Below are 15,665 nucleotides of genomic sequence, written 5' to 3' on the forward strand. Positions count from 1 at the left end.
GACATCAAAGCCAGATGGAAGGATTACTTCTAATAGCTTTTGAATGAAAAAAACCCACCACATAAGCTGTACATCCCTAGACTCAGCCTACAATGAGAGAAGAATCGGAGCCCAGCCTAGAAAAGTAAAAAATAGCACTAAGAAAAATTAAGTCAGGGAAAGCAGCAGGCTCAGATGAGGTCACAACAGATATGATAAAGATGCTGGGTGAGAGGGGAGAAATGGCTTCTGAGGTTAGTCATGGCAGTGTGGAGAGAAAGGTGCAGCACAGATGACTGGAGAATAAGCATACTTGTGCCAGTGTACACAAATAAATGGGGGATCCACAACTGTGGGCAATACAGAGGTATCAAACTCCTTTCACATTGCATGAAAATTCTGGAGAGAGTGACTGATAAATAGATATGCAGAGCAGCAGAAAGTAAGATGGGAAATGGGCAGTTTGGATTCAAATCAAGATGCAGCACAACTGACCCAATGTTTGCAGTCAGACAGATAGTTAAGAGGAGGAAAGACAGTAACTGGGCATTCCTAGACTTGGAGAAAGCATATGAAAAGGTCCCAAGAAATCTGATTTGAGCAGAACTGCGATGGTTCAAAGTCCCAGAAACACTGGCAGAATGAATGCAGGGTATGTACAAAGACCCACAGACTCAAGTATGAATAGTGTTTGTTCTCACGAAGGGGTTCTCAGTGGGAGTGGGTGTGCACCAGGCTTCGGCTCTGAGCCCATTGGTGTTCATACTGGTGATGGATTACATTAGCAAACAGGTCTGAAAAGAGAGATCAACAAAGTTGCTGTATGCAGACAATGTGGCATTACAGGGAGAATCTGAGAAAGAACTTCAGCACAGGACAGGGGAATGGAATGCAAAACTGAAGGCACATGAGATGAAACTAAGTACAGATAAGACAGTGGTAATGACAGCAAATCAGGGAAAATCAGAAGAAGCTGAGAACTGAGACAGAAGAGAAGACAGCAGAACAGGTTAAAAGCTTCAAGTATCTGGGAGGGGTAGTTGAGGAAAAGGCAAGTCTGAATGAAGAAGTCAAAGCTAGAATCAGAGAGGACTAGGCAGTAAAGGTAGAGCAGTGAGAAAGCTACAGGTGATGGAAATAAAGCACCCGAAAGGGTGGTAGGATGTGCAGGGGACACAGAAATAAATACATAAAGGCAAAACCAAAGCAGTTTCAATTGTAGAAAAGATCAAAGAGAACAGATTAAGGGGGTTCGGGCATATGTACAGAAGCAAAAGACAAGCTGGTGAAGAAGATTTGGGACAAACAGGAAGAAGGTAAGAGGAAATGAAGGTGTCCAGCAAGGAGGTGGATGGATTGTGCGAGAGAGGATCTGCAACAGTCAGGCATTAGTGCCAAAGAAAGCAGGAGTGTGGCACAGAATCAAGAGAGATGGCAACAGTTAACATGACACCCTGACCTCATGTAGAAAATGGTAAAAAGGGGGTTGATAATGAGACAGCATACCTCTCAACCGTACCGAATTCAAAGGAATTTACCAGTTTTGACGGCAAAATAATGGGGTGCCATGAATTTCTGAGTGGCCCCTTCAATTTCAGATTTCTTTATTTTATCTAAAGTACGGCATCTGACATCATCACATTATCGCTATTTGTCAAGGGGCCACCCTCTACTCTCAAGTAAACATCAGCTGAACTGGTTCCCCATGTGTACTGTGTCTTCCGATTTACATTTCCAAGACCAAATACAACATGCACTAACTGCGCTTTTGCATACTCCCAACTAAGTGAAAAAGACATGCCAGGCTACAAGTGTCCAAAATTATTTAATATCATTCGCAGTGCCAATGCTAGAGTCTGTATGTAAATGCATATTAATTCCAGTGGTGCTTGCTACATGTGAACAGCAGCAGCAGTCATTTTAAATGGTTTTCTGACTTGGGTCTTCTACTTATGGTTATTATTTGGTGAGCTTTGGGCAGATATTTTAAAGCTCTCAGGGCAATTCACAAGCGTTTACGAACTTACCTGTAATCTGAGCAATATTTCGTTCACCTAATAAAATACAACTCCAAACCAAAAAATGCGAACATGGCTTTGCTGGTAACATATAATAAACAGTTCCATTCACAAACGTTAAAACCTAATTTTATTTCACCAATAAAGATAAGCGCTTTCAACCCTTACATTAAGAAACGTCTTCAGATCTGGTTTTAACGTTTGTGAATGGAACGGTTTGTTTTATTGTATTTTACCGGCAAAACCACGTTTGCTTTTTTTTGGCATAAGGTTAACCCATAAGCAAGCACAGATCACAGAGTGAGCACCTAATACATGCAATCCACCCACCTGACATTTCAGTTTTCCCTACTGTTTCAAGGCAAAGCCAGAGAATGCACTAAGTAATCTGCTTTGATGTAGGGTTAACGTGTTATTCATTATTTCCTGTCACATTGACTCTGTTAATTTTCATGCTTTTCTGAGCACACCATTAGAAAACAAAATAAACCAGCAAACAAAGAAATCAGTGTTCAAAAACGGCACTGCACACAGTGTGCTTGCCGATGGTTTATGCCTATAAGTTACCGAAACAAATGAGATAGACATTCACAGTCCCATACACGCTGCTTTGCAAAGAGAGTCATTTTAATTACAGTGGCTGCATATATAAATGATATGCATTTAGAAACAGAAATGTTTATAAAATAAGGGGAACATATATAATTGTATATCTGAAGCCTTAGGTAACACAAGCAAAGTAGATGGTTCAAAGGTAAAGTAAAGTTATTAAATATCATGCCGAAATACTGATGATCTACACATTACTTCCATGGGGAAACCTGTTTCGGCAATGCATACAGGTATTATAAGGTCAGATGTTTAAACCGCGGCTAGTTTGGAATGGTCCCTTCATGTGGTGTATTTTTAAGCTAAGCACATGCACACACACAAAACTTAACAATTCTAAGGCAAAGCCTGCTGATTTGCAAACCATCATATGATGTATACTTCTCGGCCTTTCTGTTTGAGTTACCCACATAAAGGGTCATCTGACAAATAAAAACAAACATAATTCTCTATTTTCTAAGGTGACTTAATACTGGTAACTGAGAAAATTCCAAAAATATACATTCTAATTAGTCTATATTGCTCCAGCTTAGTCTATTCATTTAATACTTATGTAAACTGCCCCCATCTTCAACATGAAACACAGTAACCTCCAGCAGTTGCTATGCACATGGATCCTGATATTTGAACTGTTGTTGACCAATTGGATAGAAGAAAGGGATACACCGCTGCAGTTTATGTGCACCTCTGTACATAGCAATGATGTTTTGATAACGTGAATTAAAATAGTGTGTATAATATAAGAATTATAAAATGTAAGTGGTTTGGAGGCATGTGTTAATTGACAGTAGGCTCGAAAATATATGAGGTGGTGCAGAAGAAAGATATTTTACTGGTGTTTGTAGAAGAAAGGAACTGTAAGGAAGTTGCGTAACTTGCGACAGTTGTTAAATGCTTAAGTTTACGCTTAACAAGATGGTACAGTCAGAGAAGAATATTATGACTGGTGGTAGTTCAGCATCTCTGTATGTATGGAATTCAAATTAAAAACTGCTATTTGAAACAAATTAGTTACAATAGCAGTAAACACTGTTGTCATGGCCACATAGATTCAGTAAGTGTGGAGAATATACAAGTGTGTGTTTTGTTCTGGAGAAAATTTTTAATTGTTGTGAAGGTGTTTGTATAAAGTACAGTTTTGTACCTACCATAAATGTAGATGTCCGATAGGCATGCATCTGCAGTCCTTACAAATGGGTTGTCCTGTCGTCAGGCAGCCCTTCGGTCGGCCGGATTCCAAAGTCTGGGTCTGGCCTCGGCTGGTGTCGCACTTCACCCGACGTCATAGCTGCAGTTCTTCGGGTATAAAGGCATCAGCTGACGCCATTTTCCTCAGTGTTTCTTGCCCCAGATGCCAGGTGCCCTCTAGGAAGGCTAAATTTGGATAAATGCAAATGGTTCCAAATAGTAGAGAGCAAACAAAAAATAAGCATGTATGTACATATATACAAACAAATACACCATAAAAGATTCCCCCAGCTAGCTACAAGATGGGCAAATACCCTAGGAGTACCACAGAGGGGAAGGAGGGTGGGTTAATCCTGACTGCAGATGCATGCCTATCGGACATCTACATTTATGGTAGGTACAAAACTGTACTATGTCCTTCAAGGATGCATCTGCAGTCCTTACAAATGGGTAGAATACCATAGCCAAACTGGGGGAGGAGGAGAAATAGGATTATGGTGTAGTTAAGATCCCTTGCAAAACAGCAGTGGCAAAACCTGCTCGGGATCTGGAGTATAAAGGTAAATTATAATGCTTGGCAAATGTATGTACGGAGCTCCAAGTAGCAGCCTCTAAAATGTCTTTGATAGCCACTCCTCGTAAAAAAGCTGTGGTAGTGGCTGTAGCCCTTGTGGAATGAGGCCTGATGTTTTCTGGAGTTTTCTTCCCATGGTAGGAGTAACAAAATCTAATGCAATTTCCTATCCACTTAGAGATTATCTGTTTTGAAATTGCTTTTCCTTCCATTCCTGTTGCATATGCTACCAGTAGCTGGTCAGTTTTTCTATTGCTCTTGGTCCTGTCCAGGTAGTAACGTAATTGTCTATGTACATCCAAGGTATGCAACAGGAGTGTCAACTTTTCTAGCACAAAGTTCAAGTCCCATGCTGGCAATGGTGGCTTCCTAGGTGGCTTTACATTTTTAATCCCTCTCAGAAACTGCCTGAGCAGAGGATGTGAGAAGACTGGAGGATCCAAGTTGTATTCTGCTGAAATAGCTGATGCATGAATCTTAATGGAAGAATAGGACAGGCCGTTGTGGAAGAGCTCTGCCAAGTATTCCAGGATGTTAGCTATGTTTACCAGTGACACATTCTCTCCTTTTGCAGTACTCCAAATGAGATATCTTTTCCATTTTGCTGAATAATTTTTTCTTGTTGAGGGTCTGCGAGCCTCCAAGATAATGTCTTTAACCCTTTGAGATAAATCTGGGTTATTTGGTCTTATGCAATGTTCCAGGCAGCCAGCTGCAGTGTTCTCAGGTTTGGATGCAGGGTTTTGAAGTTGTTCTGTGTTAACAGCAAGGGAACTAGGGGCAGAGGCCATATTTGTTCCCGAGACATACTCCTCAGTAATGGGTACCAATGTTGCCTTGGCCAGTCTGGAGCTATCAGGATGATCCTTGGACGGTCTTCTTTGATCTTCAATAGCACCTTGTGCATCAAGGGAAGAGGTGGGAATGCATATGCTGTCAGGTTTTTCCAACTGAAAGATAGGGAGTCCACTTTCCAAGCAAGTGGGTGGTACGTCCTTGTGCAGAATTTTTTCAGTTGGTGATTGTGTGGGGATGCAATTTCTGGTAGTCCCCATTTCCCTGTAATGGTTTTGAAGATGTCCGGATGCAGCATCCATTCGTGGGCATCCATGGTAGTTCTGCTTAGGATGTCTGCTAGTATATTTTCTTTTCCTGGCACAAAAATTGCTTGTAGCTGAATGTTGAAGCTCAGTGCCACATTCCAGAGGTCCATTGCCATCCGGCATAGAGGGTATGAATGTGTGCCTCCCTGTTTGTTGATGTACCACATAACTGTGGTGTTGTCCGTCCTTATCAGCAGTTGACCCTGTCGAAGAAATGGTCTGAATGCCTGAATTGTCAGTTTTACTGCCAGCATTTCCTTTTGATTTATGTGTAGGTGCAGCTGGTCTTGAGTCCATAAGCCTTGTATGCACTTGTCCAGCATGTGTGCCCCCCAACCTAGGTCTGAGGTGTCTGTTGTGATGGTCTGGCTTGGTTGAGTGCTGTGGAAGGGCAGTCCCTTGTTTGATTGACAGGCCTGAGCCCACCATTGGAATTCTTGTTTCAGGCATGGAATTATTGGAATTTGGGTTTCTAGGCTGTGCTTGTGCTGAGACCATAAATTCCTTAGATACCACTGTAACTTTCTCATATGTAGTCTGGCATGTGGAATCAATATTATGCAGGATGCCATGTAACCGAGAGCTTGCAGGACTTTTCTTGCTGTTAGCTGGTTCTGCTTTGTTAATGCCATGAAGTAGAAAGGGAGTTGCTCCTGTTTTTCTACTGTCAGGAATGCCATTTGTTTTGATGTGTCCAGATCTGCACCCAAGAAGGTTATCCTTTGGGATGGTATCAGCCTTGACTTTTTTATATTGACTGTGTATCCCAGGGCTTGTAGTAGATGAATGACCCTTTCCAAATCTTTTGTTAATTTGTTTTTGTTGTCTGCTTGTAACAGGCAGTCGTCCAGGTAAGGGTAAATTTGAATTCCCTGAAGCCTGCAATGAGGCAATTACTGATGCCAGGCATTTCGTGAATACTCTGGGCGCAGTAGATAAGCCAAAGGGCAATGCTGAGAATTGATAATGCTCTGATCCTGCAAGAAATCTGAGGTATCTTCTGCAATTTGGTCATATGGGGACGTGCAGGTATGCCTCCTTGAGATCTAGAGTTACCAGCCAAGACTCCTTGCCCAGCATGGGAAGAAGCTGCTGTAGGGTCAGCATTTTGAATTTTGGAACAATGAGGTATGTGTTTAAAGCGGGCAGGTCGAGAATAGGTCTCCATTGGCTTTCTTTTCTTGATACCAGGAAGAGTCTGGAGTAAAATCCTTGCCCTTGTTCCATAGATGGTACCCTTTCTACAGCTCTCATCCTTAGTAAGTGAGTTATTTGTTCTAGAGCTTCTGTCTTCTGATTTGGAGGTAGGTTTGGCATTCCTCTCTTCCTTGGTAGAGTGGAAGTGAAACCTGTAACCTTGGTCTATTGTCTGTAAAATCCATTTGTCTCCTGTGATGAAATGCTAGTTTACTGAAAATAAGGCTAGCTTCCCGCCTAAGGGTGCCTCTAGTTGTTCCCTGGTAGGCGGTGCCAGAGCCAAGTCACTGCGATTGTCCTGTGGAAGTGGTGGTGGCTGGATCTGTGGCTGTACCTCGCTGGTTGTTAGCCTGCCACTGACGTCCCCTGTAGGCACCTCTGGATTGACCCCTGCCTCTTGAGCGCCTATTCCTGCCTCTCGGAGCTCTGGAGGTGTCTGGAAAAGACCAATTCTTGGAAGGCCAGTTCCTGCTAAACCTTGGAGGCTGGACCTGCAAGAAATCCTTGACTGTCTGGACAGATTTTGCTTTTCTCTTCCACTTTCTTCAGCACCTGCTGCGCAGGGGAGCCAAACAAATTGAGCTTATCCATGGGAGCATCTAGGAGCTTTGATTTAACATGGTCTGGTAAGGACTGCTCTTTTAACCATGCATGTCTTCTGATCACTGTGCCAGTCATGGCTGATCTAAAGGAAGCCTCCAGTGCATCATAGCCGCATTTTAAGGAATGATTACTGACCTGCTGAATGTTATGTACCATTTCCTGTACAGATTTTTTGTCTAATGGTTCATCCGAGGACAGTTTTTTAGTTAATTGGTCTAACATAAATTCCTGATACTGAATCATGTGGAATTGACAGTTCAAGGCCCTAGCTGAAAGAGTAGCAGAAGTGTAAACTTTTTTACCCCATCTCTCTAAGGCCCTAGATTCCCTTTCAGAGGGGAGGGGGTTTTTAGTAGAAGTAGCTGCTACAGCCTTGGGTCCCTGGGAGATAGTTTTGGGATCTGCAAAAGGGGCCTTATACAAATGATAATGTGTGTCCGAACCCTGTAGTACCTATCGGGCTTAGCAGGGGCCGGAGGAAGAGAATCAGGAGCAGTACAAGCATCATTAAAAGCATCATCCACAACAGTAAGGACTGGAGGAATGGCTAAAGGCCTATGCTGTGGCAAATGCAGAAAGGTTCTAAGCCTTTTCCTAGAGTCTGAAAAATCCTGGCCCTGCCATTGAAATTGTTCCCTCATAGCATGCAAGGTTTCCCCAAAAGAAAATTCCTCAGGCGGAGAGGCAGAAGGAATGGACTCTTCTGCATCAGAGTCCTCATAAGGAGAAAAGGGGCCCTCTGGAGGGTTTGAATTATCTGATTCATCAGAGGAGCCATCTGAAGAAACTGGCTCGGGGGCTCTACTCTAGTCCTCTTCTCTGGAGGTGGGTGAGAGGCCCTGTCTGGATGTGGTTGGGATCCCCGGATCAAAGAAATGAGATCCTCTGCTAGACTAAGCATTTGTGAACTAGAGCTAGGCCTGTGAGAGGGGGTTCTTAGCAGGCACAGATTTTGTAGTTTTTGCTGCTTTAGCCCTGGCAAAGGCCTTAATCGACATGGATGCAGGAGGCCTAGCAGCTCCACGTGCAGGGGTAGAAATATCCAAAGGGATAGTATCAGATAAATCCTGTGAACCTGCAAGAGCAGGTGGGATTTCAGTAGCAGATTCAGCCAGGCTGGATGAGGCCTCGGTAAGTGGCAAGCTTTTGGCCGAAGGAAGAACCGTGGACTCGGTTTCAGCCGAAACCGAGACACTCGCGGTTGGCTTAACCGCGGTTTCGGCCGAAACCGCGGACCGCGAGTGTCGGTCCTTTTCCTTGCGCTTTTTAGAAATTTGCGTAGTCGGAGGATCCGACGGCATAATGTAAGCAAAATCGGAGCCGAAAAACTCTTCAGCAAATTCCGACCGACGTCTAAGCGTCCGTCGGTTGAAAGAAGCACAGGCTAGACAAGCTGCTACGTCGTGGTCTGGGCCTAAGCAAGGTAAGCAGTAAGAGTGGAAATCTTTATGAGGTATTTGTTTCCCACAAGTTAAACAGTTATTCACTTTTTCTGACATCGGCTGAGGCAAGAAAGAGTCCCCAATGGGGTACTTAGCTTTTTAGAAGTCTTCGGTACTTGTAGTAGTAATCTCTGGTTCTGACTGACCGGCACTTGCGAACAACTTCTGCTTCGGGCGCCACGCGGCAAGAAAGACTGAGGAAAATGGCGTCGGCTGATGCCTTTATACCCGAAGAACTGCAGCTATGACGTCGGGTGAAGTGTGACACCAGCCGAGGCCAGACCCAGACTTTGGAATCCGGCCGACCGAAGGGCTGCCTGACGACAGGACAACCCATTTGTAAGGACTGCAGATGCATCCTTGAAGGACATCAATGTATAATTAATGATTTGGAATGTGAAAATTCGTTCTTCATAATTTTGAAATGATAGATTTGATGACAGGTATGTGGATCATTTGTTACATGTGCATCAAAAATGCATTTTTTTTAAACGTTAACAAGATGATCCTTTGTGGTGATCGTCCAGTTAAGCTACTTTTTTATTTCTTTAAAAACATGATGACATAAACAAATGTTTTCAGTGTATCCTAGTAAGATGGAACTTACGATAATAAATGCTGCTTTTTTCCATCTTGTCATTACAATTTTCATCAAATGGGTGAAGTGGTGGATCATGGTGTGCTGTGTGTGTTAGGAGCTTAAAGGAGTATGTAGCTGATATTGTATAGACTTTGGTTTTCATCCCCAACTCCAAGTGGTGATCCTGATGGAAGTCTTGGCCATAAGGCATAAAACATTTTTTTCACTGTTATTATTCTTGTTAAAAAGGAAATGATCTTTTTTTTATGATAAGCCACTTGTATTGTCTGTCAGTCTTTGGACAGATCACAGATGTTTTCAGCCAACAAATAACACAAGGCAGAGGAGAGGACACAATTTAATCACAGATACCTAGTAGCTATGAACCTGTTTTCAGTTTTCCATCCATTCCCTATTGAAATATTACTAGCTTATCATTTCTTAATGTAACATAGGAAATTTATTCTTCAAGGGCAACAGGCACTTTACTTATAGATGAAATAATGAAATATAAAGTTATTTGCTAGCAGGAACCTCTTCATTAGTTACAGATCTCTTTAGTATGGAATTATTTAGATGACTTTTACTTCTGCAGAGATTGTGCATATTTACTGATACCGATGGATTGTGGAAGTTTGAGTAGACTTTTATGATGGAAATGTTCTGAACTGGGCAATTTTGTCATTATTGGTGCATGCATTTTGTTTGCTTACTGGAAAAATGTTCAAAACAATACAGTTAAAACACGCTCTAAGTGTGTTGCATTATACAAGGAATATAATTTAATACAATCAGGAAGATGTATCAAAGAACACATGTATGCTTTCAGTGCAAGGGGCATATGATTTGAAAATAGCCCAAAGGTAATCTTTATCTGCCACTGGCAAGATGCAGTTCCTTTGAATGCGGGTTTCAATGCTGTTTCAATGAATGTGAGTTTTAATGCTGCAAAGTCTATTTTCACTGTGAGACTGTATGCTTTGTTTAGCAGATGTCTATTAGTGTTTGTGTTATAAAATGTAAAATAAAAGTTTTAAATGAAATCCATATAATCATTGTAGAAGTAAAGCAATATGCACATGTCATTGCTTATGGTAAATGGGGTGAAATAGCCAAGTAATGGGACATTGGAAAGGCTGCAAGGCCCATTCAACCATGATTTTGTGAGGGGGGGGGCAGCAAACTCAGACATCCCCAGGCTATGCCACTGATCAGTAGGCCATGGAGAATGACATTTGGAAGTCCTAGCAAGCTACAAAATTATTTTGCTAAGATTAGAATATTGCCTACCAGTAAATGCCCTACTTTTACCACAAAACACACATACTGCAAGTCACCAAAAACAAAATCCTAAGGTTCATCATCTCCTCCCTTCCCAGTGAACATCACTGCTACATATTAAAAAAAAATGGTTACCATTTACTACAGGGTCTGGGGGGCCATATTTTGGCTGGCTGTTCTTCAGTTTGTGTTTGAAATGTGATATCCCACAATTCCACTGGAGTGGGTGGGGTTACATTATGTATGCAAATTTTATGTTAATCAGCGTACAGATTTGTACCTATTTTTCATGGGCCTTTGTCCAGAGTTTTGATGTTTCCAGGCTGACAGGTTATGTGAGACAGAGAAATACAGACAGTGTATTTTGAATCAGTAATTCAGTTTAGCAGTGGTAGTTTAAAAAGTGCCTTTTTTCTGTGACCAAACCTTAGTGCCAGGTGAAGATTAGAGGTACATGCAATAACTTTCTTAAATTTGCTGAGTTGACTACACCAATATTCAGTTGCAGTTAGAATTCAGTCAAAAGTCTCAGGAGTCAAACAGTTCAAAAAAGGCATGCAATGCTTTTTCATAAATTTGCATATTTTCACCAGCTGCAGCAGTAAACATTATGACTGCATTCCACATCATAGACAATACAAATCCGAGTGTGTTTTTCTACTGTGATTTTTAATGTGCCACACAGCAGCATTTCTTACACTGTGTATGTCACATAGTCCAAGAGAGATATGGATATATTTTACAATTTTAGAGTATGAATGGACAGACTGGGGTCTGCAGCAGCTCCATGCTATGTGGACAGTCCAACTGTTCTGTTCAATCAAGTGTCCAAGATGAAGAGCTTTAAAGGAAGACTTCTGGGAGGCTAAATCAACAGGGTGGCATTTAAGTTAAGTAACAGTGACCTACATACCTGATAAGTATATTTCTAATTTCCTTTTATAGCTGCTTCTCATTCCCAGTTTGTTTCCTTGCTTACGGTTAGTTACTCTCAAAATCTGGCTGCTGTTGCACCCCATCAGCTCAGTGGTCTCATACTAGGTGATCAGTAAAGTCTCGTCCATGTAAACTATACAGGCAGCGAAGTATAATAGATTAATATACTGTTGCAAGTATAGCTTACTGCTAAAGATGGGTTGTTTTCAGGCACCCCAACAACACAGTTAAAATAAAAGAATGTAAAGTATATGGTTAAAAATGGTGAGAGCTACAGTAAAGTGCTTCTGCTGTCAGCAGTTGCTGAGTTTCTTATCTTGCCAAACAAGGAATGTGGCTGCAGCTACTTGCTAAAATGATTTCAGTTTAACAAGAACTGGACTACTGTAAACTGTGACACTGGGAGACAGAAACTAGCTGTCACTGCTCCTGTGTAACACTATAGGGAAAAAAGATGCTGCCAGTTCCCCAATAATTATTAGGAAATACAATATTTCAACATATGCAGTTATTCCAAAACTATGTGACTTACAAATTATTGATTTCCTTCAGCAGAAAATGTAAATATATTTGTACTGCAGGTTGGATATCTTGAAAGAAACAGACCTGCTCTTTATTTATATTATTTATTACACAAATAAGCATAATTTTTCATTATTCTGTAAATCTCTCAACAGACATAACAGATTTCTTGCTGACAAGTGAAAACTCATGTCTGGTTGAAGAACTGTGTTGTGACACTGTCTGTAGGTTGTACAGTTCCAAGACATGAAAAGTTGTTTGTGAAACTTTAGAGAAAACTAATGGTTAGTTTTCAGGCATTAAGCAAGCAATAATTCCTGACAGGGTGTGTGTTAGTGTGTAATTAATGCCCGTCAAGGGGTGTTATGAGGCCCGACGCCACAAGCAGAGGGTCTCTATACCCCTGGAAGGGCATTAATTACACATTAACACACACCCTGGAGGGCATTACTGCACTTAGAGAATGGGCTTTCTGTAAAATTGTTGTGTTTTACTTCCTTATTTTTTTTTAAGAACTATATTCTTTTTTTTTTATATATTTTTAATGTAAAATAGTTCCTCCACTTAGTATTTCAAACTTGCTTTAGTATATGTTAATGGTGATGGAGGAAGCATTTTACACCAAACATGTATTAAAAAATGGATCTAGATCATGTTATCGTAAAATCAAAATGTCGAACGGCACAACAGCGAAAGTGCCGAAATGTCGAGGGTCCGTTTTTGAGATTGCAGTACAGTGAAGACTGGGATATTTGCCCTTTCCTCACTGCAGTGCGATCTCGGACTTGGAATATATATTTAGCGGGGGGTGTAGGGGTTGCCGAATTTGAGTTTCGGCATTTTCTCTCTTGTGAGCGTTTGACATTTTGCATCTTCGATGTTATGATATAGACGCATAAAAAATAATATTGTGCTTAAAAAAATAAGCTAGTGAAAGAACAGTTTTACATACAGCCCATTCTCTCTCCCATACACACATACACAGTCTCTTCTGCCTTTACACACACACATACATATACACACACAGTCTCCTCTGCTTTCATATATACATTCATTAACACAAGATCGGTCTCACCCTCTTTTTTAATCTCTCACAATCTCCAGCTACTTTCATACACAAATTCAGTCTCACTCTCTCTCACACGCAGTTTCTCACACATCACTGTCTCTTTCACACACACACACACACACACACACACACACACACACACACACACACACACACACACAGTCTTGTCTGCTTTCATGCATGCCTTCACACACACATGCAGACTGAAACACACACTTTTCTGTTTCACTCGATTGATCGCTCTCACTGTCTCTTACTCTCAAGCACATATAAACTCACACGCTTTATTTTAATTTTTTCTTTTTTTATTTTACACTCGCTAAACAGCAAAAATGCTGCTTAGCGAATGTAAAATAAGTCGCTCGCTCACTTTCGCTGACATGCACATATACACTCAACCACAGACAAATCCACACACCACACAGACACACCCACCTTTTTTTTATATATATATATATATATATATATATATATATATATATATATATATACACACATATATATATAAACAATAAAAACACTGTTTAGCGAGCGTAAAGTAATGGCGGCTGTTCCGGTTCCTCAGTCCGAGCTGCACTGCTGCTCGATATGCTGCTGTAAAGTGGCGGAACCATTTTTCAGCAGGCACTACTTGTACATTAATACCCTGCCGGAGAACGCTCGTTCTCCAATCAGGGTACTGCTGTACAGTAAAGCTCATTGTCTAAAATGTGTTGCACAGTACTGATGTAAAATCTGTGAATACATTATCACTATAAAGATACTGATAACATTAATAGGCTGTTTCTGGTGGGCTGCACAGCAGATTGAAGGACCTTTGCCCCTCCCACCATGCTTCACAGTTGGTTAGCTGCTCAAACTCCCATCTGTCAGTCACTGATTGGTTCTGACAGTGATGGCAACGGAGGGATTCATTTCTCTATATGTCAATGACAAAATGGCGGACCTTTGTGACATAGCATTGTAACCACATAATAGCGAATAGCCTTTTTTGTGGTAGTACCTATTAAAATATAACACGATGCATTTAGAGTTATGATGATACACCTCAGAATACAGAGAAACATTTAAAAACAACATGTTTGAAATTTAAAGGAGCGTTTTTTTTTTCATTAAATGTCACTCAGCAGTGTTTAAGTAGCAGTTGACCATTTATTTTTAATTCGTAACATTGTCACAAGCTAACAAATGTATGTCTTTCCGTAGCATTTTTGATAGAAAGCAGTTTTTACATAGTGCATTTGTGATGCACAGTATTTTCTAATAATGCAAAGTGAGTTTAGCCTAAGTTAACTATCTTGGAGTTCCAATTGTGCAGTTTTCCTTTTACAACAGTTAACAAGCAGAGGCTGTTTGTCACATCTGGTTAGTTATCACAGTATTTTGGTAGAAACTATACATACTTTTTTTTTACATAGTAACTTTTTCATACAGAACATTTTTCTGATTCTGCAGTGTGACTACTTTTGTGTGTTCTTTTTGTGTATTCTAAGCTGAGTTGCTCTGCAAAGCTTATTTTTAAGGTTTCAAGGTGGAGTTTTCTAAATGCCAACGAACAACAGTTAAGAAGCAGTGAGACTGAAATGTCTCATATGTGCTTTAACATTCCATTAAGGAACATTCTGTAGCTGGCAAGATTGTATCTTTCCCTTGAGAAAAGAACATTCTGTATTTCTGTATTTTTTTTTACACAATTTATGCTGATTTTTCCTTTTTAATAAACTGTCTCTCATGCTAGACCAGCAAGGTTATTTTTCTTTCTGCTTAACTGTCTTTTATGCATAAATGAAACCATTTATTTTACCCTTTAGCCTAACAAGTACTTTAAAATGGAAGTCCCTAATCTAACACTATTCTCATTAAGAATTTGCATCCAAAACTTTAGTCCATCTTTATCTCCTGAAATATCCCAGTTTCAAAATCATCACCCTTTCCCACTTTGATTTATAACCTTCTGCTTGGGTTATGTATATCAGCCTTAAATGTAAAGCTTCAAAGTACTTCTTCAAACTGGGTAACACTAAACCACCTGTGGTACATGGTTTGTTTCCCCTCACCCTCCTTTTGGTAACTGTGTAATCTTGAGCAAATCACTTAACCAGACAGTGCTTTAGATCAACTCAAAGTGTGCCAAGTTCCTTAATGGTCTCCTGAACTGCAAGCCTATAACTACCTATAAAACTGATTCAATGAGGGGAATCAACTTATCCTATTTAATTATTGGATTCTTCCCTTCCCAAACATATTCCTTTAAATTACTACCAGCATCTTCTCCTCTAGCTGATAGAACCAGGGAAAACCTCTCTTCTTGTATCTTATGATCCATATACCTAATTAGAAGCTTCTACTTCTTTCATTATTGTTTAGTCTCTATACACACATCCTTAGCTGCTGCAACAGAATCCTTCTAAACAAAGAAATCTAGCTTCTGATCATCTCCACACAAGAAAATTAAGAACTGTTTTGCACTCTATTAATCTCTGGCTTGCCATAAGTAAATTTACTTTTTGTAAGTAAATATGTTGTTTCTTTACATTAATCTGCCTTGTTAACAGTAACAAACA

General features: G+C 40.5%; 1 protein-coding gene across 3 annotated transcripts in view; it reads right to left on the reverse strand.

The window, feature by feature from the left end:
* The window catches only part of NUFIP1 (nuclear FMR1 interacting protein 1), a 461,243-nt gene that overhangs the window by 149,564 nt on the left and 296,014 nt on the right, over positions 1-15,665 (reverse strand). The gene's annotated exons all lie outside the window — the stretch shown is intronic.

This window comes from Protopterus annectens, chromosome 5.part0 (genome assembly GCF_019279795.1).
Source record: "Protopterus annectens isolate FY-2018-M chromosome 5.part0, PAN1.0, whole genome shotgun sequence".
Classification (NCBI taxonomy): domain Eukaryota; kingdom Metazoa; phylum Chordata; order Ceratodontiformes; family Protopteridae; genus Protopterus; species Protopterus annectens.